A 14,231-nucleotide genomic window follows, 5' to 3' on the forward strand; every position below is an offset into this window, starting at 1 on the left:
GCGATGACACAGTGGACGGGTGGGGGGGAGGAAGAGGAGGGTGGGGCGACAGTCAAATGTTTCTGTCTCCGTTTCTAAGTTTTGACTTTGCCTTTTTTGTCTTTGCTAATAATTTTACTGTAAATACAGAAGCGGCGCTGAGCAACGAATTTCACCAGCCGACATGTTGGCCCTGCCCAAGCCGACGCCAAGCAACCTCAAAGTGGCAGCGTGATTTCGAATGAAATTTAAAATAAATAAATAAATTAGACACAGATTACTGCATCAGCGGAAAAGCCCGTTAGAACGTACTCAAACAGATTTTGAGATTATGCCTCCAAAAGATAAGATCGGGATGAAACTTTAATGATCCCCGCGGGTGAAAACATGGAAATTAACAAAAAAATAAATCCCTTCGACACAACACACACATCAGGTACGTTTTTGTGCTCTCGATGATGACATTATATGTGTATCGCTGTAGCAGTGCTCCACATTTTGTCACCTTAAAACCACAGACATCAAAATCCTTCATACAATAGACCAAAAGTTGAAGAAAATTCAAGATTCATGTATTTGTGTTCTGCCCTCCTTATTGTTATATCCCCAAATAAAATCTAGGGAAGCCAACTGTCTTCAGTCACCTAATTAGTGAAGCTCACCTGTGTGTCATTTACTGTTAGTGTATATAACTGTGCTATGAAGGCCTCAGATGTTTGTTAGAGAATATGGCTGAATAAAAAGCACAGAGTGAGGAAACCAACTAAAGTAGATTTGGCTGCAGAAAATGTTTGATGCGACTGCAAAAATGCCAAGAAAATTCAAGAGCATTTATCAGAGAGGCAGCAAAGAGACTCGCTATAACTCTGGAGGAGCTGCAGAGATGCGGAAGAAGGTTCTGTGTTTGGATGAACCAAAATTTATTGGTCTACCTTCAAATTTGTGTAAAACTTAACACCCCAGTGAAACCTGGAGGCAGCAGAATCGGGGAGAGGGGTGCTGTCTCCAGCATTTAAAGCAGGGGTGTCAAACTCCAGTCCTGAAGGGCCGCTGTCCTGCAGTTTTTAGATGTGCCACAGGTACAAAACACCTGAATCAAATGGCTTAATTACCTCCTCAGTTCTCCAGAGCCTTGCTAATGACCTAACTATTCTATTCAGGTGTGGTGCAGCAGAGGCACTTCTAATAGTTGCAGGACACCGGCCCTCGAGGACTGGAGTTTGACACCCCTGATTTAAAGGAAAGTTTTCAGAGTTGATTGGCAGATGGATAGAACTGATACTGGGATATGGAAGGGAAAAACTGTTCAACTTCTAGCAAGACTATAAAGCTAAATGTACAGCCAAAGATACAATAAAATTGCTTCAGATCAAAGCGTATTTGAATGCTTAGAGTAGCCCAGTCAAAGTCCAGTCGAGTCAAACATTGATGCGTTACCAAGTAAATACAGAACCAGTATCGCTGAAACAAATACCAATACTGATGACTTATTACTTACTTTTATTGCTGACTTTCAGGTGTTTTGGGGATTTTTTTCCCACTGAATTATTTCCCTAAAAAGGACAGAAACTGTAGGAGGTGTCTACATTAATACCTTAATAACATAACATGACAAAGGACATTTTCTCTAGATCAAGTGTAAAAAAAATTATTTGAAAGCAAATCAAAAAAGTAGAGTTCAGCAACTACAATACAAAAACAAACCAACATTTCAAGATGGTATCGATCATACCATGCTACAGCAGAATCCATCCGATACTAGCAACTTGGTATTGGCAATAATCAATATTTTGGATCAATCCACCCACCTTTTACTACTTTCTGGAATTTTATTTTCAGAAATGTTAAAAAGTCTTGGAGAATTTTGCTTCCACTTCACAATTGTACACTAAATTGTGTTTTTCCATCACATAAAACCAGTGTAAAAATACAGCGAAGGTTAAGGCGTGAAAACCCTAAAGGGGATTCAGTGCTTTTGAGGTTCGAGGCAATCAGAACTGTGTGCCTCTTTTGTGAATAGGACGATCCTCAGCTGCATGATCAGAGCATTTAGATTCATCACTTTTCAAAGCGAAACATGAGAAAAAAGGAAAACAAAACAAAAAAACGTCGGACACAAAGGAGTTCCAGCGGCGGCTGCTGGGGGCATTTCCACAACGCATCCCCTCGTTTCAAAGGTCGCCGCAGCACCTTGTTGAGATCTAGACATTTTCTTTGTAGCTCTAATTGCTTCTACATTCTTGACCACTTTGCCAGACGACTCGGCGCGATGAGAGCCGAGAAATAAGAGGAGCGCCTTGTTTACTGCCATCGAGATAACAAGGACAAGTCCGCGGAATAACGAAGGCCGCGGCAGACGCGGAAAACACTGCGTTTTTTTTTTGTTTTTTTTTTCTCCGTTTTAATGGCGTTTAAGCGTGGAAGCCTGGGAGGAGGGAGAGGCGCTTGAAAAATGCAACTAAAGGATGGGATTCAGCGGGATCCAAATGGCAGGCGCTGCCGTCGGGCGCGATGACGTCCCTTTGATGTGAGCTCTAACTGGCTTTAAGCTCGGCCGGCCCGCGTCCTGACTGATGTGCGCTCAGAAGAGACGAGCGCCGCTTTGTCGCGCGAGCCAAAAACTGTACCTTTAATTTCGAATTCTCTAATGTCTCAGATGGGATGACATTAAAGGTCGGGGGGGGGAGGGGGGGTCATTAGTGTATTGTGGCGCTCGCCCATAGCCGAGTGAGCTGGACTGTCATCTTTTTTACTTTTTTTTAATTTTGTCACATTCGTCAATGTTCTGCATAATGGGATGAGAAACTATTTACATATTGGATCAGAATTGCCAGAGGAGAGCATTAATTATTGAGAAAGTGACAGAATCAAAAGTGCAGCTCCGTCCCTCCCTCACTCCTCCCGTTGGAGTTTGTTGCCAGCTGCGGACTGAGAGCAAACTGTAAACACCATTATCTCAATTTTAAAGACGAGGCCGGAGCCTCTTCAGTCGGCCTTCGTGCACAGCTGTAACGAGCTTGATGAGGGCGTGGCACAGACAGTCACCTCCTGCCCTGTTGGAGTGTGTGTGTGTGTAGGTGTGTGTGTGTCAGGCTGGTGATGTTGTTAGTTAGCTGCCTCTGAAAAATAGAAAGTGCATCATATTGATCAATGTCATCGAGCGCTGTACTGACTTAGATATTGAACTGAGTGCAGTGTGCTAACAGGCGTTACAGCGCCATCAATACAGGTAGTGCTCTTTCTCCGGTCCTGTTCATCAATTATGATAAATGCTCTGAAGAGAGCCTTGGATGGCATTCTGAGTCTGTAATGGTGTCACTGCAGGTCGTGCTCAGAACAGAGTGGTTCAAAAAGTATTCTCACAGAGTCTCAATTTGATTTAGGTCTTAACTTTGACTACGTTATATTAAAGGGGCAGTATGCAAAATTGACTTTTGAGCTACTACATGTTAAAATGTTATTCCTTTATCAAAATCATAAAGTGTTGTTTTGATTCTTTCAAGCATGTTTGAGAAATCCTTTAATCTCCCACGGCAACCACATAGCTGTTCAAAACGACCTGGGTGTACCTAGCTCCGCCTTCGAGGACGAAGCTCCTCCTCTGAGTTCCAGCATCCCAGCTTCCGCCTCACAGAGCGCCCCTCCCCTGCAACTCCTCCACTCAGCTCCTTCAGACTAGTCAGCAGCAATTAGCAAACACCTGGTGGAACTGCACATTAAGAGAGCTCCTTATAGGAGCTACTTCTCAGTGAAATGCTGGTAAAAACGTTATTAGAGAGTTAGTAGAGGAGCCATGTTGTGATGACTTCCTGAAGTTTCAGAAAGAGCAAGTTTTAATGAGACAGAGATGCAATTTCAAGTTAAATTCCAAAGCCAAATTTCTTTTAAGTTATATTTGATATACACAGCATTTTTACAAACAACTTAAGGAAACAATTACTTGATGGTCTTATGAGATGTCACTATGTGCCTTGAAAATACATAATATTGCCCCTTCAACATTGATCTAAACCACTTCACTGTATCTCTGGTTGTAAGTTCAGTGTTGTTGTCCAGGCGGAAAGTAAGGGTGCATTCACACCAGCCCTGTTTAGTTTGCGTTAATCAAACTCTACTTTACTTGACAAGAAAGTCCGGTTCGCTTGGTGGGTGTAAATGCCTCAACAAACTCTGATTTGGACCAAAAACACAAACTCTGGCCACCTACAAACCTAATTCTCAGTTTGAATGCATATGTGAACACCAAGCGTACCTGACACCGCTCCAAAAGCAGGAAGAAAAAAATTAATTTCAGGGCATTCCAGGTAAATGCAACCAAAACAAACATGTGATTATAGCACTTTTGTGAGAAAAAGTTCATGGCCTTTCACCAATGACAAAATAGAAATCCTCCAACCACTAAAATCTGACACCACTCCATTTGTGTTTAGGAAAATGTGCTCAGTGTCTATGAAGCTTATTTAGGGTAATTAAGTAGGAAAAGAGTTTGAGCCATTAGCTAGGTTTGTTGTATGGCTAAGGTAAGTAGCCAAGCATAAGCAAAAATAATGACTGGAGTAACACATGAGTTACTGTATCTTGTGTTGAATGGTATAGCAACGGTTAACAATATGTTGGAGGAATAACATTATGAAAACATAATGAAATACAATAATGGTACAAAGTGTCTGTTTGTTAGTGCAAATAAATGCTAGTCCAGTCGGCTTAAATCAGACATGTCCAAAGTCCGGCCCGGGGGCCAAATGCGGCTCGTGTTCAAATTTCATCCGGCCCGCAGCCTTTGTCATAACATCAATAACGCCTGGCCCGCACGTAGAATTAATTCATTGGGCAGCAGTACTGTTACCTGCATATGGCGTAGCTTACACATTAAATGCTGTTCCTCATTTACCCACTAGAGGGCAGCAGCCCGTGTGACTCAGACCATTTGCTGCTGTGACTGAGCCGCGGTCGGCACCAGCAGCTTTCTCTCACCAACTTTTACCGGCAGCTGGAAAAGCATAGGTTTCCAGAGATTCTTGCATTTGGTAAGAAAATGCTAAGCTTGTTTGTTTTGACGTATTTGTGTGAGAAGACATTCTTTGTTATGAACTTAAATAAGAGCCGTGTGAGGACACGGCTAACGGACTCTCACTTACGAGACATCTTGCGCATCAATACCACTGCCTTTGAGCCAGACCAGGCCTATGTGCTGCAGTCCAATAAGTTCAATAATATCCTTAACCTGTTAAAAAACATTAATGCTCATTCAGTAATATTAAAATAATAACACATATTTTCAAGGTGCTCAACTGCATTTGCTGTGGGAAACCCAACAGAGCTAAGATAGTTAGCATTTAGCATTAGCTTTTAGCTAACTAAGCTCGAGTCTATTAGCTCAGCAGTTTACTCACCAGGACCTCCCTAGTGCTCCAACAGAGCACTAGAAAGAGTGAGAATCCGCTTCACCAGCACTCTCACCGATCTATAATATTGGAAGTATTTAATTTTCCCAGTAGTTGCTAGTTAGCCGGTTAGCTCGCATTTATCCCAAGCTAATATGACCCATCTTGACAATTCTAAAGCTCAATATATTCACAACAAGCTTGGTTCTGCTCCTCTGAGGTTCATACAGCTGTATGGAAAAATATATGAGCTCAATCAGTCTACTTTTCTCAGGGTTTTAACAGTTCTCTGATGAGAGATTACCCTTGCATTAGTCTCTGCTTGTGCTCAGCTTTGGAGCGTTCAGGGGTCAAGAGGAAGAAGGGCAACAGCAAGAGTGATGCATTGCTTAGTGTTTTCTTCAAAATCACTGGGTGCTAAAACTCACTAGGTTAAATCTACATCTTTAATGTAGTTTCTTTCAGTGATTCCTGATGCAGCGCCACCACAGGCGAGGAGGGGAACAGGAGGTTCAAAGAGTGGTTCGTTTGACCAGGGGACCAAATGAAAATGGACCAAATGTTGCAATTTTGGTCCCCAGTTGAATTGAGTCTACCAGACTATCAGGTGTGAAAACACCCTGAAGCTCCGCCACAGTTTCAGGTTGTCTTGCAATGGGTTTTCTTCAAGCAATCAATTTTTATATAAAGGACATTATAAATAAAATGGATTATTATTATTATTATTATTATTATTATTATTATTATTTAACCTCCCTATCTCCACAGTTGATACTGCTACCCGTCTTTCCACCATTGGGGTGATATGTTAGTTTTCTGCCACACGAGGCAATTTTCATGTCGACCCAACAGTAGAATATCGACCTCATCTGACCAACATATATCTTGGTGTGACCACAACATGGCTTGTGGTAAACTACAAATTTGACTTCTAAAGATTTTATTTTTTACCAATCTAATAATGCCCAATATTGTAATCATTCATTTACGCTTAATTCAGCTGTGTAAACAGTGACAATTTACAAGAGTTGTCATCTCAAGGCGCTTTACAAGACAAACAGAAATATACGATCGAATTAATCCAATCACAAAGACATTTTGGCTGTATTGCTCATTGGGAGCGGCCATCTGTCACAACCGACGGAGGGTTGACTGAGAACACAGAAGCCTCAGTCCAGGAGTATTTTCTGTTAAATTAAAATTACAAGAGTAATCTAGGTGTGGAACACAACTAAACAGATTAGCTCTGGATCAGTGGAAATATCTATGGCAGCAATAGCTCTCTTAACTGTTGAGAGACAGGATTAAACACTAAAAGGAAGGACCAAACACATCATTTATAAAACAACGAATGTGAAGTCAGCTCAGTCCATTGGCGTCTTGGCTGCTTCTCTCATTAATGCTCTTCTTGTCTGGCCAACTTAGATGCATATCTGTATCTTCATAGGTTTACAACTGTGCTATGTTCAATTTAGCTGCTGAACTTTAAAAGATATCTGCTTGTGCTGGAGTTTATTTGTGAGCATATGAATAAAAGGGGCTGAATATAAATGAACAGCGAACTTGTCAGGTTTTTGTGTTTAAAAAAGCTCGAGGAACCATGGTATATCAAATAAAATGATTGAGTCAGGACTTTAAGACATTTATTTGAAAAAATTACTTACATAGTTTTTAAATTTAATGCAAATAATTACATTTTTTATCTTGCAAAGGTTCCAGCTGGATTCAGTTTCAGATTCAGAAGTCTGAGCCGGAGCCCAGGAAGCAGACTTCTTAGTGTAAAAAGTAACAGGTACAAGCACTCTTTTGTTCCTACAGCAATTTCTGTTTTTAAGGCAGGACAAGGTAGAGGGACTCACACTGATTGTTAGCGTTCGTAAGAACTGTCGGTCGACAATGATATACACTGCTGTACTCTTCCCATTATGCTTTGAACCTTTGTATTTCTGTGTTTCTGGTTCTCCTGTAAATCTGACGAACAAGCGACATCCTCAAACAGCAATGGACGACAAATCTGCTTCTCTTGGCCAACTGGGTGTTATTTTTGCGTCAAATAATGATCTGATGGGACTCTGGAAAAAATACTATTCATGTTGATCAAGTTGTGCTAAAAGCTGTTAGCCTATCAGTGAAGCTGTAGAAGCCTAAAACTGCATCTCAATGCTAAACATGTTGCAGCTAGCACAGATGTGCCCAAACGCGAATGTGAACGTCCACAGCCCACATTTCTAAAGGATTTTTTAAAAGAAGTTCCATTAATGAAACACTGGAAAGCTGAATGGTAGAATAACATGTTGCAACAATCTCATGGTTGAATAACCTTAAAGTTGAGCTCGTGTCTATTTATTCTATAAATTAGCAGCCAAAAAGAGATTTGGGATCAAAAATGTTGCTCATATATCGCTTTTGACTGAGATGTGATTAATTAATTACAGACCCTGAGCAATTAACTCGATTAAAAATTTCTATCAAGTCCCATCACTAAACATCAGATGTGAATACTTTGACAATCAGCGTCTGGACGAAGATGAAGTATCTGACGGTGAATGTTTGTCAAACGTCCTAAGAGCTATACTCCCCTAATCATCGCGCTTGTGCGGATGATATTATTTTTCCTCCCTTTCTATTTTGAGGCTGGATCGTCTTTATACTAGTTCAGCCGAGCACAGCTGCGATTAACTTTAAAAGGTCATTTAAAATAGCTCTGCGATGAAACCTGGTTGAGCGTCTGGAAATGACGTACTCACAACCACCACCAAACGAATACGCTTCACGCCCCAATACCAACCCGCACCGATGGCGAGCAGAAATCACCCAGGCACACGTATCTGCAGACACGCACGCACGCACACACACACACACACACACACAAAAACAGGCCATCTCAAGCCAGCATCAAGATCCCTTTAAATGAGACTTACCATGTGTCCAATTGCACCTTTCTTGACCTACCTCAGACGCAAAAAGGTTAAAGCCATGACAGGGTTAAAAACTTATCTGGCCTTGGTGGTCACATAACATCCCAATTACTTTAACAATCTCATGTTGAATGGAGGCGGCGGTGGTGAAGTGAATAAGGTGGGAGAAGTGTGTGTGTATGCGTGTGTGCGTGTGTGTGTGTGTATGTGTGGAGAAGGACGGGGGGGGGGGTGAGTTGCTGCGCAATGAGTTGGGGGAAGAAGAAAAATACAATAGATAAAAGTCTGTCTCAGAGTAAAAGATAAGTTCTTATCTTAATCTAATGACTCCACAGCCTTAATTTGTCAGACCTGGCTCTGCCGGAAGAAAGCAGAAAAAGGCGGGGGTTTGGGGGGCAATCGGGTTTGGGAGTTGGGGGGTGGGTGTTTCGGAGGGAGATTTTCTTGTACGCGGTGTTAATAAGGGACATCTCTCAAGTCGCGGTGAAAGAAGAAAAAGGATCATCATCAGCAGAACATTCAGTGGCAAGATGTGCTTCATTCTGTAGACGTGTTTTTTTTCCCCGCTTTTTTTTTTCTTTCCTACTTGCGCTAACAGTCGCTAATTAGCACCTTATCACCCTCCAAGTAGCTCCATACTGCCGAAACGCCAAGCACACTAGTATTTATAACCCAGTGACTGAGGAGATAAACAGCTCCGCGTGGCCAGTAGCCAGATCAAGCTTTTTTTGCTGTTCTTATGGAACTGCTTAGCTGCTTTACACGAGACAAAGGAAACAACGTTAATTTCCTCTGAACTTGCCGCTCCAAAGGTCACTTCGTACTCGAGTGTTCATGCCTTGACAATACGTGCATGTCATGTTTTTCTTCTATAAGCCAAACCTTTTCTGCTGTAATGATGCTGTTACTTTATTTATTTGCTCTACGGGAAGGGTCGACTACACCTCGAAACCTGGCTCTCGTGTTGACACGCTCTGCTAACGGGACCTCACGGGAGCAACCTGACGCAAGTATAAAGAAAAAAAAACTAAACAAAACAAAAAACAAGAAGAAAAAAAAAAACAAAAACACCCCTCTTGAGCTGCGGTTCCTTTGGTGAGAGAAAATAGAAAGTGAGCATTGTGTGAGAGCAAATCTCAACAGATTAATTTGAAGTGCTCACTGAATTGTGATTCCTTTTAATTAATGACAAAATTAACTGCTTTGTTAATGCGTTCCTGGAGGAAATGAGCTGCCGGCAATTTCTGCGGCGAACAAAAGGAGGGCACGTCTCTCTTGACATTTATGCAAGTTTGCCGGGGTTGGGATACACACGACTCGTGGTGAGCAAAATTGGTCTTGAAGGAATGCTTTTGTTCACTGTTTGGGAGACACGAATTTCAAGATCGCCGCTGTTTTGGAAATCAATAAATGCTGGAACCAATTTAAAAAATGTTTTCATGGACTGTTGAGGGGACATGTAAAAAAAAAAAGAAAGTGATATATGTAGGGAATAAAAAAGCCTTCCTTTCATGGTTCCTTTCACCTTCAAGAGTGTCAATTTCCTAATGTTTTCAAGTGACTTTGCTAGACCTTAGATTTAGTCGAAACAACATTTTACACCATTAATTATCCCTTTTTTTTCCCAAACAGCGTCTTCTTTCATGAACTTGCTTGTTGTTATTGGCCTGTCTGTGCACATGAACCCTGATGACAGTTTTCAAAGATTTCTCCCAAGTTAAGACAAATTTGGTTTCATTCAGAAACCCCAAAAAGCTGTAAAACAATTCACAATGACCTGTAAATATTAACATGGATTATTAATGTTCTGCAAGGTCTGTATGGTTTATCAACTGTATTAATTATGAGCAGCTGAGTTTGGAGATTTGGACAGAATCTATTAAGAACTGGCCATACCTTCAACATTTGGTTGGTTTAATCAGTGGATTAAAGTAGATATTACAACATAAAATTAGGTTATAAAATTTCTGGCTTCAGGATTCTGAATCTTTCACCATTTATTTATTACCATTTTAGTAATGCTTGTTTGTTACTTCTTTATGTCGGTTTCATTTCTATTTGTTTTGTACCCAGCTAACATTGAACGTTCACACAACGTCCACTGAACGTCGCCATCAACATTCATCAAACGTCCGCAGACGAACACGACAGGCGGCTGAGGGTTGATGCTTACAGGGTAAGAGCAGCTTTACAGACGAACCGCACAATAAACTTATATCATCCCGGTCTGAACAAACGGGAGGTGGAACATGGCTGGTAGATGAGTTTCTGAACGGAGGAGCCGTAAATATCCCGTATTGCTCCCCCGGTCTACAAAAAAGTAACTGGTAGGGAAGCTCAAATGTGGAAAAATTAGACTGATGTTGATATCCGATAGTAACACTGGTGTTATGGAAGATTTACCAATATTTTATTTCATAATTGTTTTTATCCGATTACTCGATTAATCGTAAGAAAAATCTATAGATTACTCGATTACTGAAATAATCGTTTACAACAGCCCTAGTGGAAAGCTGTTGAATAGTAGCCACAGCTGCTCTGGGGGCATACCATGCACCAGCGCCACCTGTTGGACCATCTGACGACCACCAGCAGGCAAGGCGGGTGGAGCATCTTGACTTGAACCCAATGACTAGGGACGGCCACAGGGTCAACACCTACCTCCGTCAACAATCATTGAGAAATGAGATTATTTATAATTACAAGAAATCAAGAATAATCCTGACTATGACTGCAAGGTTGTGCAGTTGTTGCCCTGTAGCAAGAAGCTCCTGGGTTTGAATCCTGGCTTAAAGTCTTTCCGCATGTTCTCCCCGATCCTGTGTGGGTGTTTTCCAGGTTTAGGTTTCTTGGTCTCTCTAGATTGTAATCTAGTTAATTGCGCATGGATAATTGTCCTGAATATAACTGTGTTGGCCTGGCAACCTGTCCAGGGTGTAGCCCGCCTCTCATCCAATAAATGCTGGAGGTGCCAATGACTACGCAAGGACAAGCAGATGTAGTCGGATAAATCTTGAGAAAAAGACTGAAATCTGATGGGTATTAGAGTAGAAGGGTGTGGTTGTAAATGTGCACCATACTTTTCAGATTTTTATGTGTCATTTTTGGATTGTACCCTTTCACTTACCAGCTATGCAGTGCTTTGTGTTGGTCTAAAAGTTGAAATACCATTGAAATGAATTGAGGTCATTGATTGTCATAAAACACAGAAATTGTGAAGAGGTATAAATACTTTTCTGAAGTACTGTAAATGTCCTTCAAGCAACTCACAAATAATAATAATAATAACAATAATAATAATATATATATATATATATATTTTTTACCTCAGTCAAACCTAACACCCAGTATTCTCAGAAGATGACGATTTCAGGAGCGGATGAACTAATTTATGTGGCCTGAGATCATCTTGTGTGCAGGAAGCACATTAAGGCAGAAATGTATCATTAATATTATGAGCAACATCCCTGCAGTGGTTCCTAAAACATGCTGAATTATGACCAAAGTCAGTGTAAATCCAACCAAGATCCCGGATGAAGCTGGAGAAAGAGCGAGAGCGAAGGGGGTCCGTTGTCATCAGGTCCTTGGAACATTCTGGGCCGCATTTCTCCGCTCGAGTTTTAGATCTGCATCCGTACTCAGAGCAGACTCCAGATGGGTGTTTACTCAGTAAAAGCAGCACGCTGTACCCCCGGGGTGTTTAATGATAGCACACTGTGCTCTTTTAAAAGGGCAGGTGACGTGTGCAACTCCAAATTTCACCACTTTCAAGTCTTTTCTGATTCATTGGCAGAGACGTAAGCCCTTGGCAGAGGATTTGAACAACGGGCCTCGTCGAGCGTCGGCTGGCACGCGGGAGTAGGGGGTGAGCAGGCGCGCGCTCCGGTAAAATGTCACCTTGCGTTAGCCGTGCCCCCCCCCCCCCCCCCCCCTCTGCCTGCCCCTATCCCACCTCCCGCTGAAAACAACAACAAAACAAACAAACTACAGCTGCATATTTCCGTACCAGGCACCGGCCTGTCGAGTGTGATGTACGCAACCGACCGGTATCTTCCCCAGCAGAGCTCAGATTGTTTTGATATTTTTATTAAGATGTCCTCAATCATAAATCACCTCAAGGGGAGCGTGAGGGGGAGGTGGGAAGTGAGGCCCTTCCCTTCCGCTCTGCACAGCATCAGATTACAAGTAGAAGATGGAGTTATCGGACGTCTCACCACGTGTCTCCCGTTTAACACTTCTTCCAGTGTCAAGACTTAAATTCAGATTACTTTCAAACATTAGGAGGAGGCAGAATATAATATCCATAACATTATGTAAATGGGCTCTTGTGTCATAGCTCAGACTGTAAAGCAGCCTTCTATCCTCCATCTGCTTTTATCAAAGCTTGAGGTAAAAACGGTCGGACAGGCCGGAAGCACTTCTTGCAGTGTCAGGGTTTGATGTCATATCGTTTTAAATAGGACATCACTGGGTGCTATTGTGCATCTCACCGTCTTATCGCCTCAAAAAAGGGGCACGTTAATGCGTTGTTTAGGGACAATACCGTGTCCATTTGCATCACAATAAGGTTTCCCTTTTTCTCTCCCTCTCTGTCTTTCTCTCCAGACTTCTCAGCAGCCGCTCGGCGCTCCTGACTCAGGCCCGGCGGAGGCCGAGACGTTCTGCCGCCGCACACGTTTCCGTGTCGTGCTAACTTGCCAGTGTGCGCAAAACTGTCAGGCTCCCTTAAAGGCTCTGGATGCTATGTGTAATTCCTTTAACACAAGACTGTGCAGATATCCTTATCATTGAGGGGAATGGCGTGCTCATGCCACCCTGCATCCCGTGAGCCTGCACAAGGCAGCTGGTAATTCATTTAATTTATTCAAGCTGACCCACAGTCTGCTTCTTCTGCCTGCGTCTCGGGCCGGGATGCACGGCTGCCTGGACGCTTGACCAGATGACGGCGGGGTCATGTGCCGGTTTATGACAAAACAGAAAGTACAGCAACATCCATATTCCCTATCACAAACAAAACAAGATGAGTTATGATAATACAGATAAACTTTATTTAAGCAGATTTGTCCCAATGAGATCAAAAGATCTCTTTTACAAGAGACACAACGTATGGGTAATGAGATCTATTGTGGTCTTAAATGCATTCAGAGGTACTAGTGTTGTGAGTAGAAAAGCTGAAAGCATTCTTCCCTGTTCTATTCTGACAGTAGGAACGCTAAAAGTCTTGAGATGAGAGGCTGTAAACCTGTTGTTCAAAGGGGCAATATTGTGCATTTTCTAGGCATATAGATCCATTTTATAGCACAATCAAGTAACTATGTTACCTTCAGTTGTTATAAAAATGCATTGTATATCAAATATGACTTAAAATAAATGATACTTTTCTAATTTAACACCTTGAATTTGGGCCTCCTCTATCACTTTAAAAACTAATTTTCTTTCTGAAACTTCATCTTCCTTAAGTCATCAGAACATGGCTCCTCTATTAACCGTTTAACAACGCTTTTACCAGCGTTGTGCTGAGAAGTAGCTCCTATGATGAGCTCAGCAGGTCTGGAGTTCTACTAGGTGTTTGCTAATGGCTGCTGGCTAGTCTGAAGGAGCTCAGTCGGGGCTGAGGCGGAAGCTTAAAGCCTGGAAACTGCTCCTAGGTGGGACTTGGTCCTCCCAGGTGTTTTGCACAGCTGAATGGTTGCCATGGGAGATTAAAGGATTTCTTAAACATGCACGAAAACTATCAAGGCAACAGTCCAGGTATGTTTTTGAAAAAGGAATAACATTACAACATGATGTAAAACTCAAAAAAGTCGATTTAACATAATACTGCCCCTTTAAATTGAACAAAGATGGAAGATAAGGTGCTGTCAACTTAACAATGGCTTTATAAATAAAAACATACCAATGGCCGATCCAGCAGACATGCAGAGACGGCCTTTTTACCTTAACATGCAGT

The 14,231-nt window shown here is 42.0% G+C and overlaps 1 long non-coding RNA gene across 2 annotated transcripts; it reads left to right on the forward strand.

The window, feature by feature from the left end:
* Positions 1–4,514: 4,514 nt before the first annotated feature.
* On the forward strand, positions 4,515–13,671 carry LOC145551505 (uncharacterized). Of its 2 annotated transcripts, XR_014087366.1 has the most exons (5): positions 4,515–5,006; positions 5,819–5,970; positions 7,076–7,155; positions 10,355–10,457; positions 12,887–13,671. It is a non-coding gene; the product is annotated as an uncharacterized LOC145551505 (long non-coding RNA). The 2 variants fall into 2 exon arrangements; XR_014087365.1 differs by lacking the exon at positions 5,819–5,970.
* The last annotated feature ends 560 nt before the right edge of the window (positions 13,672–14,231 follow it).

Source organism: Poecilia reticulata, chromosome 4 (assembly GCF_904066995.2).
Source record: "Poecilia reticulata chromosome 4, P_reticulata-male-v2, whole genome shotgun sequence".
NCBI classification, from domain to species: domain Eukaryota; kingdom Metazoa; phylum Chordata; class Actinopteri; order Cyprinodontiformes; family Poeciliidae; genus Poecilia; species Poecilia reticulata.